General features: G+C 42.0%; 1 protein-coding gene and 1 non-coding gene across 5 annotated transcripts in view; one reads left to right on the forward strand and one right to left on the reverse strand.

The window, feature by feature from the left end:
- The window catches only part of Pex5l (peroxisomal biogenesis factor 5 like), a 150,117-nt gene that overhangs the window by 101,622 nt on the left and 30,831 nt on the right, over window positions 1-17,664 (reverse strand). The gene's annotated exons all lie outside the window — the stretch shown is intronic.
- LOC114619249 lies at window positions 7,610-7,716 on the forward strand. Its single transcript, XR_003711094.1, has one exon. It is a non-coding gene; the product is annotated as a U6 spliceosomal RNA (small nuclear RNA).

A 17,664-nucleotide genomic window follows, 5' to 3' on the forward strand; every position in this document is an offset into this window, starting at 1 on the left:
CTCTCTCTCTCTCTCTCTCTCTCTCTCTCTCTCTCTCTCTCTCTCTCCGAGACAGGGTTTCTCTGTGTAGCCCTGGCTGTCCTGGAACTCACTCTGTAGACCAGGCTGGCCTCGAACTCAGAAATCTGCCTGCTTCTGCCTCCCAAGTGCTGGGAATAAAAGCATGCGGCATCACTGCCTGGCTAAGATTTTTCTCTCTTTCTTCTCTGCCTCTCATCTATCTATACTTCCTCAGCATTACAGATACACACTGTTGTGACCTGCTTCTCACATGGTGCTGGGGCTCCAACTCAGGGCCCATGCATATGCGGCAAGCACTTTCCCCACGAGTCATCTTGGCAGTCTCTAGGCCTTTTAAAAAATTCTTTCTAAGTTGTCCAGTGGCATCATCCCAGAGTATAATGCACAAAGCATCACCCGCCAATCACATGGAAGCTCACAGACTGAAGGACTTCCTGAAGTAAGCAGTGCACACAGGCAGAACTCATCCTTTTGAAGCTGGCTCATTTTAGCCAAATAACAAGTGTATCATTTCAACTATCTGCATAGAGTTCATGTAGGGCTTAAACATCTTTCTCTTTCATCTTTGTGACTATTCTGCCAGTACTTCCTAATCCACCATGGATTATCACCCCTCCGTCAGTGCCCTCAAGGCCTACAGGGGTAGGGATGAAGGCTGCAGTGTCAACGGGCGCTCAACTGAAGCATGACAACGGAGCATAGGCACCCGACTTCCTGAGATAGCCTGGCACCATCTGTGGTCTCTAGAAATTCATTCATTCGCACTCAGACTCTGGGCCTGCCCCTTCCATTCCAACTCCTATACTTTTAGCAAGAAATGTCTACACAGCTGGATTAGATTCACAGGATGTTTTTATTTTTTTGCCTCATTAAAGTCATGTTTTCTTCTAGCAGTCTGTGTTTTCTTCATATATTAGCCTAGAAATCATTTCAAAAGGAAAAAAAGCATTGTAGAGAGTATTTTAGGTAAAGGCTGGGAGAGGAGACAGGAATCAAGTTGCTTCTGCAGTACCCAGCAAACATCCACATAACTATCTCTCCTCTATACCCCAGAGTATTCATTCTTCATCACTCCCTCTCTGAAACTACGGAAACAAGATTTGCAAACAGTGCTTTTGTTTGTGGCCTATAACATTTCAGATTACAGAACACTAAGTGACCAGTCAATAAACATTGTCAGACTCTGCACCAGGCCAGGGAGCAAACAAGGCACACAGATATGATCCTCAAGGAACTTGAGTTTTGAAAGGGACGAGAAACCTCCCATAAGTATACTCAAGTATGATGTAATGTCATTTAGGAAGTGATCATGACTAGATGTGATACACGTTTGTGCTTTCTCACCCTTTCTATGACAATAGGTAATATATGGTAACAATTGTCTTGCACTTTGCTTTTCCCTCTTAATATAACCTCATGCTTCTCCTATATTTGTACAGAAATGTCTTCATTTTACTATATTTCTCCAATGCTAAGCTGCCAGGCATACTTTCAGTTGTCTCCTGTCTATGATGATGATGCCTATTATTTTCTATTTTTGTCCATTAGAATTACTGCTATAATAAACAAGCTATTGCACAGAATAAATATTTTCCAAGAGGCAGAGTCAGCTCACTATTTTTAAACTTAGGGAAATAATCTTGATTTTTTTTATTAAAACAAACAAACAAACAGACAAACAAACTCTATAAAACCCAACCTCCAAATAAGAATGGTCAATTACTGTGTTAACATTTCAACATTTCAATTATTTGATCATTCTAATACTGTGGTTAACTCTCTTATAATTCATATAATGAATTATAGCACAACATGTAGATAGATAGAATTATTAAAGAAAATGTAGCCAACATGATGGTTTTGAGGGATTATGTTGAATGTTGTCTTCTCTCTTGGTCCATTATTTTGTACTTCAACTAAAGACATTAATTAGAAAAATAAATAAATTAAATAAATAAATTGTGGTCACATCTTCTTTTCTGCCATCTCTCTGTCATAGCATGTGGCTCAGGAGCACTTGATTCCTCGAGTTTTCTTTTCTGTCCATCTGCAGGTGTTGATCTGCAGGTGTGGATCTGCAGGTGTGGATCTGCAGGTGTTGATCTGCAGATATTGATCTGCAGGTGTTTATCTGCAGGTGTTCATCTGTAGGTGTTGATTTGCAGGTGTTGATCTGCAGGTGTGGATCTGCAGGTGTGGATCTGCAGGTGTGGATCTGCAGGTGTGGCTCTGCAGGTGTTGATCTGCAGATATTGATCTGCAGGTGTTTATCTGCAGGTGTTGATCTGTAGGTGTTGATTTGCAGGTGTTGATCTGCAGGTATTTATCTGCAAGTGTTCATCTGTAGGTGTTTATCTGCAGGTGTTCACTCCTGGGCTGCTTCAATATCCTCTTAGGTAACAATTTTATCTACTTTGGTAGTAATTCAGTAAAGTCAAACTAGAAGAAGTACTTGGAGGAGCCTGGGGTTTCCTGTACTTACATGTTGCCATGTTTCCAAACCCTACTGTATCACAAAGAGATACTCAATAATATTTGCTTAATTAAATTAAAAGTATAACAAAAAGAGACATTCACAAAGGTTTTGGACTGTGCTAGAAGCACCTACACTATTCTCTTTGTGTGTGTGTTGTGTTATGTTGTATGTTGTTGGCAGTGTCTGCACAATGATGTCCAAGTGGAGGCTAGAGCAGGATCTGGGTGTCTGTCTTTCTCTATCACCCTGTGCCTTAATGCCTTAAGACAAGGTCTCTCCCTGAACTGGCTCCCTGATTCATCTAGGCTGGGTATCCATATCTAGTTCCTGGCTCCTGTTTCTGACTCCCAATGCTGGGATTACAGCTATGTGCAGACATGAATGGCTTTTTATATGCTTGACATTCAAACTTGCCTTCTTTATGCTTACACAAGTGCCCTTACACACTAAGCCATCTCTCTAGCCCCACCATTCCCTTTCTGACCATCTGTCTGTAACTTCTTGGTTTAGGAAGGGGAAGGTCTATCTACAAAAGCTGAGAGTAGGGAATGGCTGGGACCAGGGCCCACAGCGACATACGACCCATGCTGGGAATCTTGAGCCGTGAACATTGAGGAGCTGTCCTTCAAAGATGTTAAGATGAATAGGAGGAAAGACCTGTCATTTAAATGAGTGCATCTTAGTCACAGACTCAATTCTCCAGAAGGCTCTAGACAGAATTTAAAGCACTTTTCTTCATCCCCAAATATCCTGTGGAAGTTTTGATACTCAGTGATTCTCCAAAGAGTCCACCTGCCCCTTTTGATGCAACAGAAAGAAACTGAAGACAAAGGGCTAAAGCAGCTTATGCTCATCCTGTCTTATCATGTGGAGAAAACAGTCACACCCGAGCATAAAACCCAGTTTCCATCTAGGTAGTTAAAAGCAAAGCCACTCAGGTAATATAACCCAGCTGACTCCAAGGCTCCTGCTTCCGTTCCTTCCACAGAATCTTAAAAAGGAGCTCAGCCAGCAGTTGTCCATGCCATTAGTGTGTCAACAAGACTCCAACTGTGAGGACAGCCCTCTTGTCTAGGTCTGTTACATTCCCATGCAAGGGGGAAGCAGGCTACACCAACAGGGCTTACGCTGAGATGACTGTAACCCACTTATCCCAGTAAGACGTCATAATCTTTTAATGGAGAAGGGTAATGTCAAGGATTACTTGAAACAAGGGATAATCCTAAATGACATGATTAGAAACCATGATTTTCTTTTTCCAAGAATAGCTTAGCTTTCCAAATCTTAAAATCTCACTGGCAGCAGGGGGCAGCAGATGAAAGTCAGTCCTGGGCCAATTTCAAGGATGGAACATTCCAGACGGAAAGCTCCTTAATGTGGAATTTCAAAAAGCTGAGCACTGATTCTGATTCTTCCCTGTATGTCTGCTTTAGAAAAGAAGGCCGCTGAGGGTACAATGGATTCTGCATTTACATGGGTCATACTCTACACATTTTATAGTCAATTAAGTTGTGTCTGCTGAAATTGCCAACAAGACTTTAAAGTTAGGACTCTCATGGTGTTACATCTCATAGTACAGAGTATATTTTAGATATAGGACACCCCTCCTTAACATACACAAATGGCAGACATATGCTTGACCAGATACAGCCATTGGTTTGGAGAAATGACGCTGCTCAGGTATGGATATTAAGACTAGTTTCTGTTTAAGGTCCTGTCTCTGCTTTCCCTGCCTCTGATAACTGAGCCTGCAGATGACCCTGAGCCTGTGTGACATCTGACCCCAAGCTGACTGTCATCTCCACCTGCCCCTCCTTCCTCATCATTCTGTCCTGGTACCCTGTACAGAACCTATCCATCTTCATTGCTCTTCATGTGAGTACCTCCCTCAACCCCCGGGGGTTGAAATACGGGCTTAAAGCTGTCATCTTCGGAAGTCCCCATTTTGAAAGCAAAGTTTTGTGCTCCATATGCTCAGCTCAGGGAGTCCATCTGTTCTGTCTCTGGCTCTCAAATCGAGGTCCCAGGAAAGAGAACACTGGCTTTTTAGGAGACCTTTGTGGAACTGCTAGTTGACAGCTGAATCTGATGTTATGGATGAGCCTAGGGCACCAGAGACTTTAAATGTTTGGGTGATTTTTAAGCTCACTCAAGACCAAGGATCTCTGAAGTACTGGATCATATGTAGTGCATTCTACAATCTTTGCTGTGTGTTACAGCTACCTGTGCAAGCTTTTTTTGTCACAGCAAAGTCTAACTTCCATCTTGCACCTTCAAGTTCATCACAACCCCAGCCCTGTAGTATGGCTCTTCTTACGCACAGGATAACTTCCTGGTTTCCAGGGCTATCCTCATGGACTACTGCTATCATGCACCTGGCTTTGGGATGCCAGCCTCTGTCCACCTATTGAAACCCTGGGGCTGTACCGAAGTCAAGTGTGCTGCAGTTTGTGGTGACCAGTGACTTGGATGCCAGCTTCCTGCTGACTCTCAATGTCCAGGGCTTTTCCTGCCCTATGTGTTCTTCAGTTTATTTTTGATTAAACAAGTTATACTTGTTCAAACCTTTGAAAGTCTCATCTGTGTTATAAAATGGGGAGAGAGGAAATGTCATCTTGCAGGATGAGAATTTTGAAGACGAAACAGTATTTCTTGAAATCTCTGTAGATCTCCTGCCTTCTTGCTGCTTGCTATCCTCCTCCAGGAAGGGAGCTCTGTCTTGCCTTTAGTTCTAGGAACAGTCTTTAATAATACTTGAGAAAGGAATGGGTGGAAAAACATGTGCGGAGAGACACAAAGGTTACTTTTCTCTAGCCTGTCTAGATTGTAAAATGTCCTGAAATGTGACCAAGATGTAAGTTAATATGTATCTGTCCATAAGAGGTGACAAGGCCACTGTCATTTGGACAGGGTTTCAGGCACCTCAGTGAATATTTGCTCAACACTTTTGACCTTTCTCTAATCTTTTTCAATTAAATTTTTGTGTCTATGAGGTGGGCCAAAAATGTTTGTGTACATTCCCGTGTGAGTGCTAGTGCAGGTGTAGGCATGCCCCTGGGTGCTGAGTCCATTTCTATTTTGTTTGAGCTGGTGGTGGTGGCGGGTGTCCCTTGCTCATTGCCACAGACAGGACATCAGGACGGGTGACTTCCAAGCTTCTGAGGACTCTCCTGTCCCTAGCTTCCATCACACCCTAGAAGAGCTGAGATTGTGGATGCCTGTGCCAAACATCTGCCCTTTACTCTGGAGATTTGAACACAGGTCCTCAAATAAGCATGACGAGTGCTTTACCCACTAGGTCATTTCATCAGCTCCCCTTTAATGATCTGGAGGTGGAAACTGAGGCCTGTAAACGTATAGTCAATAATAAAGGTCATTGAGTTGATTGGTGGTTGATCTAGAGTAGACAGCTCATATTTCCTAACTTTCAATATTTTCAGTGTGTGTGCGCATACATGTGCATGTGTGCACATGTGCATGTGTGCTTGTGTGTGTGTGTGTTTGTGTGTGGTCTCCTTCCACCTCTCCAGCAATGGGATTACAATCACATGCTACTGCACTGGCATTGTTATGTGGTCTCTGAAGATTGAACCCTGATCTTCCGGCTGGCAAGGCAAACACTTTACAGACTAAGTCACCTTCCAGTCCTGACAATCTTTAAAAATAAGATTATATTTCCATAGAACAAAATGGAAAAGAATGATGTTTCCCAAATTATAAATTCTCTTAAAAAAATGACAAGATGCCTAAAGCCATATGCTCTGATATACTTAAAATACTCCTTATTTGTGTGTGTGTGTGTGTGTGTGTGTGTGTCTGTGTTTTCTTAAGGAGGTTGAAAGAGGCTATGTTTCCAAGCTGATAAATGAAAAGCCCTTGAGTACTGCAAAGTCCAGTTAACACAAGGTGAAGCCCAGAGTTATGGAGTGCAGGCTAAGTTTGTAGAGAACCTATGTGCAGCTATCATGAATTTCAACCGTAATTACAGACATAGGGATAAAAATCAGATGTCTAATTTTTCATCTAATGTCTTGTAAAGATTAAAATACTGGCTATAGAAGCAAGCATGATGGCTCAGTGGGTCAAAGTGCTTGCTGTCCAATTGATAATCTGAGTTGAATTCCTGGGATCCACATGGTGGAAGGAGAGAACAGACTCCGTAATTTATTCTTTTATCTCTGCACAATCATCCACATAGCCACACAAATAAACGACATCTTAAGAAAAATTTTGGAATGAGCTTCAACTTTTAAAGATTTATCTTTATATTTGAATGTCCATGTATGAGCTTATGTGGGTTTGTGTGTATTTGTGAATGTGCCAGTGGAGTCCAGAAAAGAGCACTGGATACCCCAGAGCTGAAGTTACAGACAATTGTGAGCTGCCTGACATGGGTGCTGGGAACTGAATTTGGGTCCTATATAGGAGTAGCAAGCATTCTTAGTTCATGAGCTGTCTCTCTATTTCAGATGCCAGCTCTTAAATACATATGGCCCACTGTCATCTATTTCACTGCTACCTATTTCTGCTAGTGATAAAAACAGAAAAGAGTAAAGCTGTACACATATAAGGATGCTTATCTTGATCATATTCTTGGTCCTGGAAAATTAAAAAACTATATCTATATCTATATCTATATCTATATCTATATCTATATCTATATCTATATCTATATCTATATCTATCTATCTATCTATCTATCTGTCTATGTATATCTACATATATATCTAGATCTATGTAAATTAAGAGTTTACATTATGATCTATAACATATAACGTTTATATGGCTATATAGCCATATAAAAGATGAGCATGGGCAAAGGAGATGGCTCACTGGATACCGTGCTGGTTGTAGCAGTGTAAGGACTTGAGCTCATCTGGCTAGATGTAGGAGTGTGGACCTGTAATCTCACTGCTCCTATGATGAGATGAGACACACAGAAGAGAATTCCTGGAAGTTCACATACCACCTAGCTTGGAGCACACAGCAGAGAATAAGAGACCCTGTCTTGAACATGGTTGAAATAACTTGCAAGGTTGTTCCCTGACTTCTGTATTCACTTGTATGTTCATACTCAACACACACACATACACAATTAAAATGTATAAGACAGTGCTCGCTTCGGCAGCACATATACTAAAATTGGAACTATACAGAGAAGATTAGCATGGCCCCTGCGAAAGGATGACATGCAAATTCATGAAGCGTTCCATATTTTTAGACAAGGAGGGTTAAAGAGAGTATGAAATAGGTCAGTGAAGGCCCCTAGAAAAATTAGAGAGAGAAAGAGACGGATGAATGCTGGTACAAGAATTGGTTTTCAGCCTCTCCAAGGTTGTCAACCCTACCTCCTCTCATCTTGGGACCATTATTTGGGTTCTTTTTGCTTATTTCTGCTGGTCCCTGGCCCTCAAATAGGCGGACTAACTCTGTGATACAACAGATAAATAATTTGGTAGCCAAACCTACTCAGATACATTATTATAAATTAGCTATGGAGGATCACAAGAGTCAAGATGAGGTTGTTACTTTATACAGGGTGTTTCCAAAACCCATCTCCACCCAACCTAAAAGGGGGGACTTCTGCCCCTAGACCAAGCAGAGAGGGGCCACCCAGAACCCCCTCTGACAGGCAATCTGAATTCTTGCTTAGGCTGCGAAGCTAAGCACTGCAAGGGAATATAAATAAAAGATAAAAATATCTCTCTGGGTTCCCTTTGGGACAAGGCTGACTGCATAGGGGTTGATTTCAAAAGTATCCCTTCTCCAGGAAAAAGATATCGGGATGGGTATGGCCCTCATGCCTCACTGGACAACGACAGGGGGACCGGAACCATTACAAGGTCCCCTTCAAGTACTGGAGGTCAGGCCTCTATCCCCGCCTTAGCAAGATTAGAATTGCCACAGCCCTTCTATACTTAGAGAAGGGAGGAGATGTCAGGGGCAGCCCTGCTTATACACTGAAGGCCTAAAATCAGCCATAGGCCTAAAATCAGCAATAGGCCTGTCATATATGTATACTAACACCAAGTCTTGGGTCTCAGTGGAAAAACATTGAAGCAGATGGCTATAAGCTATTGTAAACAGGCAGCTTTTGTGGAAATTTACCAGCCTGAGTAGTCATAGACCTTGTAAATAGGTAGCCTTGGCAGATAATACCAACTTAGATAAGGACAAGTGATTCATAGGCAGAGTCATAGTGACTTGTCCCCTGAACCTCCACCCAGCTGATACCCAGTTCTGAAAGATATCTGTATTCCCCTGAACACCCACACTCCAGTGTCATCCCCTTCCCCACGTCCTGCCTTTCTGTGTTTATAACCCCTGTGTGAATGAATTATGATTTGAGAAAAAATAAATTATTTAAAAATATAAATATATATAAGATATAGAGATGGGGGGAATAGGCTTCATGAGGCTTCAAATAGTATATGACCCTATGAATACTGTGTGTGTGTGTGTGCGCGCGTGTGTGTGTATGTGTTTGAAGTTAGAGACGTGTTAACAGTGATTGTCTATGGTGGTGACATTGGGCTGCTCTTCGGTTTGGATTGTGTGTGAACATGAATTTCATACAGAACCCTATAAGCTTCTTGACTAGGAAGGAATTGGCCTAAAAGTTTGCTTTCATATTTTAAACTCAGGGATGCTGAATAATGCGTGATGCTGCCAGATTCTATGTTATGATCTTGAGGGATGAGGGTCAAGCATATGCAGTTAAGATATTATAAGAGCCACAGGGATAGTTTCCAGTATCATTTGATTTGATTCTTATATTTGGATTTGAAAAATGAAGGGTAAATTTCTTTTAAAGTCATAATCTTTAAAAGCCATGTTTTTGATTACATTCATAAACATAGACTTTTAAAAACTTAATCATACCAGTGTGTCATGTCAGATACTTATTTGGGAAAGAGCACTTAAAATCTATTCTCAGCCACTTGAAGAGCATAATGCACTGCTAGTGACTATAGTCACTAAGGTGCATAATAGCTCTCTTGTGCCAATGCCTTTATCTAGGTGAAATTTGGCATCTTGTGGCTAATGTTTTCTGCTCTCTGTAGGTCTTTCTAAACATCATTCTGTTGTCTTACATTAGGCCAAATCCTTTTTGAGACAGGGTTTCATTATGGAGTCCTAGCTGGCCTGGAACTTGCTAGTTAGATCTGGCATTGCCTCACAGGTGCTTGGATTAAAGATTTTTGCTATCACACTCGCTAAGACTGAGTTTTAAAGGCTTCACATATAAGTGACATCATGAGACATTGGTTTTTGTGTGCATAGTATATACTGTTTCCTGGTGGCAGACATTTATAACATACAGTGTGTTGTTTCTAAGGCAACAGTGATGCAGGCCCATGAGTATTCTTCCTGTCAGCACCCAGAGTCTCTTGTTCCAGGATATCTAATGCCACTCACAGAAACGAGTGTGATCCCCTCCTATGTGACCTTTGTGCAGATGCACTGTCACCCATCCCAGAGCTGATGCTGCTGATGCCGGCTCTTCAGAAAGCTTGCCCCAGATTAAGTGACAAGAGGTCAGGCAGCCGGGCACAATTCTCTTTTTATTGAGAACTCTAATTTCAATGCCAGTGAAAAAAATCTGTTACTAAAAAAGTAAGCGCTTCAAATGAGGTTTTAGCTGAAAGTGGAACCTACACTGATGTTTGAAACGAGAAACATCAGTAAAACAGCAATAGAAGCAATAAACTAATTAATTAACTAATTGTGCCTGGGTCTCATGTACTCAGGTTGCCCTGAAATTGACCTTTAATGTCTGACCCTCCTGCCTCTCTCCCTGAGTGCTGGAATTACAGACACGTATGCATGTCTATAAACTGTGTTGGTATAGTGATGGCAATGGAACCCAAGAAAGGAAAGCACTGTAACAATTTAGCCAAACCCCCATGCTCACAATTCTGTCTAATTCTGTTGGAGATTAGCACTATTCCCTCACATGTTCCAGATGTATCAAGAAAGCAAGGAGCTCCCTGGCATCAGAGGAGAGGAAAATCATAGAGAGTTAGTGACTCTTTACTGATGAAAGTGCTTCTGCTTTTTATTGAGCACCAGAGCCACCTGGGGAGCCACATTCCAAAGATTCTGACTGAACAGGACTTTGGACAATCACTTGTTTTGCTGCTAGATGGTGCTGATCTATTTACTGTTTAGGAAGCCACCTTCAGTGACCTTGCAGTCTGCTTCTACCTTCTAACATCTGAGCCCTGGAATTGTTCCTTACCCTGACATGCTGATGGGAGAAGAGCTCGTCTCTATCTGGGAAAATTGTCAGGGTACACAGAAGGATTGAATGGGGCCTAACAGACAAAGGGGCTATCCTCCTGGAGTCAGCCAGATGAAGCTGCTCAATCTGGCCTGGCTCTCAAGGAGAACAGCAGAAAGCACAACCAGTTTGCTTTCAAAGGCAGATTGCATCATCTCTAGATTGAGCTGGGTACACACACACACACACACACACACACTCACACACACACACACCCCATGCACATGGACATGGAGGCACACACATAACTGTGACTCTTCAGGATGTTGTGCACGGATTTGCTGTAGGCACAGTTTGCATTGTTATATAGTACATTTCTGTACAAATATATCTACAAGATGTACATACACACACAAACACACACACACAGAGAAGTAAGAGAGGAAGGGGAAAAGGGAGGGCCTGGATGAAGGGAGGGAGGAAGAGAGAGAAGGAAAGAGTGTGGTAAGGTACTGGAAAGGCTCTGTAGGGATAATCAGGGGTTAAGCCAATGTCTGCTGTGCAAAGAAACAGTAGAAAGAACTGGCATCTGGGAGGCCTGTGTTCTGCACTCTGAAGAGTAAAGACTCTTCCCCAAACTATCTCAATCAATTCTAATACAAATGACATGATAAAAATGGGCCTTATCAGTTTTGTTTAGTGAATGAGGCTTCTGTAGTAAATATAAAATTACCGAATGGAGGAAGCCTTGGAGTTTGCATTTAGCTATGCCTTCTTCAAAGTTTATATTCTCCCCACTGATGCACCATAAAATCCCAAGCAAACTGCATTGCTACAGCACACACAAAGACAAAGTATTTAACCAGAAAGCATTATCAATCTACCCTCCACCACAATACTGCTATGATTTTGTGGGGCTTTTCTGAGTACACAAGAAGCTCAATGCTAATACGCTGATTATCCATCAGCCACCACCTCTGAAATTGATTGCCCTCCACAGTAGCAATTGATTAAATAAATGCAGTATTTGCTAACATGGTTTATTTTTCTTCCACCAGTGAAATCTCATAAATTGGTGGCACCGTGTTTGTGTGCCTTTCCATTACTAACGGTCAAATGTCAATTTGAAAGCATTTTTTTGGTACCAGAGGGCTAAGTTTTGGTGTAAGCAACTGGCCACGAATTAGCCCCAAGAATGTGAGCAAGCTTATAAAAGTTCCTGGGATTATGTTATATGAAATGGAGGTGCTGAGGGAACAACTGAGGTGAGAAGCTTCATCCCAGCCCTGACTTATAATGTAAAATGTATGACTGTCTTTGAGGAGTTTATTTATATTAATGTGAAAAAGTGGCAATGTTTAACAGTATATGAAAAAAGTATCTAAGTGTGTGTGTGTGTGTGTGCATGTGTGTGTGTGCATGCATGTGTAGCTATGTATAGATACAGACAGGTTCAAATAAAGAAAGTCATGTGTATGGAGAAAAAAGGTTGCAGCAAATACAACAGTCCAGTAGTTCTTGACTATACTTAGGATGTCTTACAAAGTCAGTCTTGCTTTTTAAAAAAAGTTGCATGGATAATTTGTTACTTATTTTCTGTCATGATAATACTTTAATAACAGTAACTATGCATACTAAAAATAACCCACTGATCCTTTTGCTACCTATTAACATTTGTAGAAATAAAATTTATTTTGTAGCTGGTATGGTAATCCACTTTCTACTCTGTGATTTCCTGAGGAAGAATGGCAAGAAGAGGAGGAGGAGGAGGAGGGGGAGGAGAAGGAGGAAGAAGAAGAGGAGGAGGAAGAAGAAGAAGAGGAGGAGGAAGAGGAGGAGGAGGAAGAGGAGGGAGAGAAAGAGGAGGGAAGGAAAAGACAGAAGAGTGTCACTGTTGGGAGTTGGCCACAGATTCTTTATTCCTGGTACTTTTTCCTGTTATTACTATAAAGAGTTCTGAAATCAGGCTGTTATATTTTCAGAATGCTTCCTGATTTTGTATTTCTTTTGGTGTGTGTGTGTGTGTGTGTGTGTGTGTGTGTGTGTGCAGCTGCCTGTGGAGGCCAGAAGAGGGCCCTGACTTTCTGGAGCCGAAGTTGCAGGAAGCCATGAGCTTCTGTGTGTGGGTCCTGGGAATCAAACGCAGGCTCCCTGTAAGAGCTACACTGCTGAGCCATGTCTCCAGTCCTACTTTGCTATCTCTTAATATGAAAGATGCTAATGCTTCTTGGATGGGATCTGCCTACATAATGCATTCAGCATTGAGAAGAGGAGGGTGAGGAAGACATTTTTGTCTTTGTAAAAGGGAACCTACCCCTTGTATTCTGAAAAGTTAATAAGGAAAATAAATTAGTCCCTAGCATTTAGGTAATGCTGTTATTTTACTGAATTGAAAGCTTTTGGTTTTTAATTTAAGCTTTGGATCTAATGGCCCCCTCCTCTTTAAATAATCTAATTATTCCCCTTTAATGTTTAAAAAGATCTTTGATAAGTTATTTCTCTGCTGGTGAAATGAGCCAATTCAAGCCAGATTAGATTTTATTAAATGCAGGTTTATTGAGAAGCTACTCTCAGTCAGACAAATTCACATGCCCCAAGGACTGAGGCCATGGAAAGGAAGAGAGAGGAGAGAGGGAAGAGACAGAGAGAGCGTGTGCATCTGCTCCTCCACCTCCACCTGTGCATCTGTACCCCCACCTACGCATGTGTACCACCCCCGTGCATCTGCTCCTCCACCACCCCACCACCTGTGCACCTGCATGCACCTCTACATCTCAAAATCAGATCCCAAATCAGGTGTCCTGGTCATTCCTAATTTGAAGGCACAAGAGTCTGGATGTCATTTAACCCTCTAATCCCACACAGTCAGCATTTGTACAAAGGATCGTCAAAGCATTCCATGAGTCTGGAGACTTAACAAGTGCCCCCTTATACAGGTAGATCAGCCCAATAACTACAAACTCCCAAACCATCCCTTAACAGTTGGTAGGCAAGCAAGATATAATTTGTAACAAAACTATCTGCATTGATTGGAGTTGGCATGATCAAATCAAGACTATATCTTACAAAATAATTTCCTGTGAGAAAGCTATAACAAAGAAACAAATGAAGACAGGTGAATATTTCCACTACTACTTCAAGAAGGGAATTATTCTTTTAGAGGGTTTCAGTCTGTAAGGGAAGCTAAGCTCCTAAGGAATGAGGCACACCTTGGAGGGCTGGTCACTCCTGTGTAGGAGCTCTTGAGCAACATGACCGTCTACATCTTAGGAACTGACTTGTGACTTCTCCAGTGTATAAATATTGTCATATCTACAGTGGCTACTTTCAGTATGACCTGGGCTTGTCTGTCTTAAGTCCCTAGGCTTCAGTCTTACTATCTTTTGCTGTTTCAACATTAGAGGTTACATTCTGAAGCAGCAATTGTTAGAAGTATTTTATTTGCTTTTTCTTTTAAATTGTTTGAGAATTTCATACATACACATAACGTGTTTTGATCAACTCCTTTGTGCCCCTTCTCCATTATGACCCATGGGAGGAGTCTCTCATTCTCTGTACCTTGACCAGTGTGGGCCTCTGTGTTTATCATTAACCTCCTCAAAAAGAAGCTTCTCCAATGAAGGTTGGGAGATATATTCATCTGTAAATGATAAGTGTCTTCTTCATGGGACTATAAATCCAGAGCTCTGATAGGTCAGCTTGAAAGCATCAAGGACAGGGAGAAATCAGTTTCGTGCTGCCAAAACTAACCCCTTTTGACCTGGTACATTTCTGTTCCTTTGGTAAGTTCCATGCCCAAAGGAAGTAATACTATCCAGCTTCCCACAAGCATAACATTCTTATCATGGGGGTTCAAGTTCCAGGATGAGAATTTTTTACTGATGAGGTATCTTTTAGAAAGAAGATGTTTGTAGAAGAAACCAAGAGTGCGCAGCCCTGGAATACAGGAGTAAAGCTTCTTTCAGATAATGCTAGTAAAAGATTCGTATACCTAAGTGGTGCTCACCAGGCCAAAAATACCCATGTCTTCTAAGAAGCTGCCTAGACTGCAGATGCCCTAACTGGTCAGAAATACAGAAGCTGGTGTAATCAGTGACTATACTCAGTGTCTTGAGCTAGAGCCACAGCAAGACACCCAGAGAAGCAGTGGAAGGTGTTGAAGGAAGTGAAGCTTCAAAGGATGCCGGAAGAAAGTGAGGCTGTTGCTTTGAGTTCTAATGTGGGCATCTCTCTGTGTGAACCTCAGATGCACAGAAAGTTAGGATCAAGGAAGACCCTCAACTTCAGCATTTACTCATTTATGCAGGAACACAAAGGTCAAAAGAATTAGGAATTGACAGTCCTCCATTACTTGCAGCCCAGTATCTCAGCTTACATGTTCACCAGCCATGGGGAGGTGACAGGTGCACCATAAGTCACCCCTGACCCATGGTGAGTGACCCGACACATCTGGGTAGCCAGGAAGAGCATGACAATATCTTGTGGTGTATGCCTCATGAACTGACTTAGTGAGCATTGATTAACGGAAGAACAAGCTCATGTATTTTTGTTGTTGTTTACTGTCCTATGAGGACAGATGTAAAATAAAATGAAGTTGCCAAACAGTGCTTCATGAGCACAAGCGAGAAGCACTCAGCCTTGGGGCCCCACAGCATGCTGCAAGGTGCAGAACTGAAGTTGTTTCCATGGGGATTTCTGAGGAAAGGAAGGCATACCCATTTTTCATTGAGTACCAGTTGATGCAGGGGGCTGGTTTTATTTCTCTGGGACTGTGTGGAGAGGGAACAGCTATACACAAAGGTTTTGGATTTGGTGAACAAGGCAGTTTGCTGGACAGTGAGGCATGGGTGAGCTTGAGACAGGGAAGAGCAGAACACAGGTAGGAAGGCAGCTTTGAGCAGACCACATAAGTGGGAGACTTTCTGTGTGAGGACCACAGGGTTCCTAAGTCACTACCATCATCAGCTTCATTATCATCGATGGCATATTTGGAGCTATGCCACCTGGTTGCTGTTTCTATGAAATGATACTGCACATGGGTTGGACCATGGGTTGGCTTCTGGTTAAACACTAGACACAGAACACTCTTGGTGGTATCCAGTTCCACGTATGAGAATAGAAGCCTGTGCTCCATTTTCATTCTTCATATTTAGAGCAAGCTAGGACTCGTGGAGAACTGTGAGGGTTCAGTCTTCGGAGACTGAATGTAGAGATGTTTCCTCCTCATTAAGGGAAGATTAAAGCACCTGAACGTTGTGCATTTGTGTGGGGTCATGATTCTGGCCCTAAATATGGCCTCCTGCATCCAAAAGGAAATATGCTTTCTGATAGCATACACACAGGTTTCCTCTTCCAGAAAGCAAAAGGCAAGTGCATTCAGCAACATGATGACTGGATGCAGGAAAGATGGCCAGCACATTAAAAAAGATTGGCATATCCTGATAGTGGCCAACAGAGAAGATGAAGCAAACTGCAAAATGACATGTGATAAAATTATGAAAAGGGTGGGACGCAGAATTATGACATTTGTTACTGAATGCCAACTGTTGTGATAAATAGTTATGTGTTTATTTACTGTAAAAATACAGAATATATGTCCCTCTGAACATGTAGCTATGGTACATGACTATGCAGTGGTATTAAACAGTCACTCACTGTGTGAGCCTCGTTGTAGTTCAGTGGCTACCACTATTTCACCTTCCCACAATGGAATGCTGTACCCTTTAAACAAGACCTTCCCATTGCCACCAATTACAGCTCCAAATTCTCTATGAGTTTGATGGGCTTGAATATCTCATGTAATGGGAGCCATGCAATACTGATGCTCTTTCATCTGGTTTATTTCAACACAATGTGTGGTAAGCCCTCAACACACACAACTTCAAAAAATGCTCATATCTCTCCCATATTGGTATCATTTTTTCTCATTTAAAAATTATTTTTTCAGAATTTAAATCATGAATATTACATTTACATCATTTCTCCTTTTCTCCCATGTTCCCGTACTCCCTCTAAAATTCATAACCTCTTCTTTTATAATTATCGCTACACACACACACACACACACACACACACACACACACACACTGAGGCCATTTAGGGTTGCTCATATGCACAGTTGTTTAGGATTGACTTCTTGGAAAACATATCAAGGACTCATTCCAAAACAAAACAAGATAACCCTGACTGATTCTCCGTCAGCCATCTATTACTCACAGTACTTCATCTAGGGGTAGAGCTTTGTGAAAGTCCCCCTATCCAAGTTGGCACATCACCCAGTATTTGCTATTATACAGGACTTGTTTGTACATTGTAGTCTAAACTGTTAATAGCTTGAGAGACCATGGAACAAGAAGAGAACTTACTACTTCATCAGTTTCTTAAACCAACATAAATTCCGTCTTCTAAAAGTTTATCTGTATACTCTTGGGTAGGTGGTTCTCTCACTACTCATCAGGAAAGCTCCTTCTCCTTCCCCTTCCCCTTCCCCTTCTTCTTCTTCTTCTTCCCCTTCCCCTTCTTCTTCCCCTTCCTCTTCTTCCTCCTCCTCTTTTTCTCCTCCTCCTCCTCCTCTTCTTTTTCTCCTCCTCCTCTTCTTTTTCTCCTCCTCCTCCTCTTCCTCCTTCTCTTCCTCTTCTTCTTCTTCCTCCTCCTCTTTTTCTCCTCCTCCTCCTTCTCCTCCTTCTCCTCCTTCTCCTCCTCCTCCTCCTCTTCTTCTTCTTCCTTCTCCTCCTCCTCAACCTCCTCCTCCTCTTTTCCTCCTCTTCCTCCTTCTCCTCTTCCTTCTCTTCTTCCTTTTTCCCTTCTCCTCTTCTTTCTCCCTCCTTTCTTCTTTCTTCCTTCTTTCCCCTTCCTCCTTCCTTCCTTCCTTCCTTCCTTCCTTCCTTCCTTCCTTCCTTCTCCTTCTCTCTCTCTCTCTCTCTCTCTCTCTCTCTCTCTCTCT

Source organism: Grammomys surdaster, unplaced genomic scaffold (assembly GCF_004785775.1).
Source record: "Grammomys surdaster isolate TR1022 unplaced genomic scaffold, NIH_TR_1.0 62, whole genome shotgun sequence".
Taxonomy (NCBI): domain Eukaryota; kingdom Metazoa; phylum Chordata; class Mammalia; order Rodentia; family Muridae; genus Grammomys; species Grammomys surdaster.